The sequence below is a fragment of the Ylistrum balloti genome, unplaced genomic scaffold (genome assembly GCF_031769215.1).
Source record: "Ylistrum balloti isolate Yb309-2 unplaced genomic scaffold, AGI_CSIRO_Ybal_v1 Utg369676, whole genome shotgun sequence".
Classification (NCBI taxonomy): Eukaryota; Metazoa; Mollusca; class Bivalvia; order Pectinida; family Pectinidae; genus Ylistrum; species Ylistrum balloti.
Window position 1 is genome coordinate 973,302 of NW_026781919.1, and position 1,360 is coordinate 974,661.

Consider the following 1,360-nt stretch of genomic DNA (forward strand, 5'->3'; position numbering starts at 1 on the left):
ATTGGTTACAGAACAATCCCCATAAAGTATTAATGTACAAAGGACCATATGAGTATCAATAAAAAAACAAACTATCAGTTACGTTCTTAATGAAATTGTCACAATGATTCAATGTAAAATGTTAATAACAGATTCAGGATCATTCTACTAGCAACGAATATCTACGCTAAGATGAAGTTTACAGTGTAGATGTCCTGGCAGCCGACTCGGTTAAACTTCCTAAAAATAGCCTTCAGATACAGCACCACTAGAGCATCGTTTGGAAACGTCATACGCGCGCACAGTGATTTTTGATAATTAGACTAAAGAATCTTACAAAGAGGCACCAGAAAACAGGGGAGGTAATTCATACATAAATTGATACAGATCAATATTAACTGTATTTATTGTGAAACAATTTCAAAAGAAGATCATGTTAATCACTCTTGTTGGTCCAGATTGAAGGTCGCGAAAGGTTTTACTATGTGAGGAATCCGAAGTACTCTAGGGAATCTATAAGGTCAGTCAGATGACCCCCGTTTAAACCTATTGTATACATCTTGTATCAGTTATCTCGCGTCAAAAGAAGTTGACCTTGTAAAATCGTACTCTAACGTATACCGGACATGTCCCATTCTCTCTTTACTATATTTAGGACATGCCTTAGGAATGAACTGTTCTCTGTTTTATCAGTACATAAGTTGTGGAAAACACACGTGAACAAACTGTTCTATCAGTATATAAATTCTTACAGTACCTATAGTTGTCACATACCCACCAGGACAGACTGTTCCCAATACTTGCAGTACCTATAGTTGTCACATACCACCAGGACAGACTGTCCGCCGTTCTTTCTGTACCTAAATTTATTCTATACCCACGGGGCATATGAGATGTGACCTATAAAGATCTTTTCCAAGTAATAGCTATAACACACTGTAACTGTCAAATCCAAAATGGTTGCCTGCCGGCCATATTGTTTTTTATCAGTACTAAATTGGAGGACATGTATGTATGTGTATATATATGAAAGATCCCTCCAGCGCTTCTTAAGGATAAACGATAAATTGTTATGGTCAAAATGTAAGTGGTTGCCTGCTAGTCACTTTATTTTATCACTTATCAGGGCCCAAAGGAAACTTGTCACAAGAACAGTTTATGATCAATACAATGGGCAACTGGAGCAGTCCACCATCATTCTAACTCAGACCAATAATAACATATACAAATAGTTTGGTATTCTTTTATCCATATCTTACGATGTTCACAAAATTTTGTTTCATTAAATACCCTAAACAGTAACAAGTCAGAACCGGTATTGACAGTCAACAGTTTCATAAAGTAAGCACAATTGACATCCACAAACGACAAACAACTATAA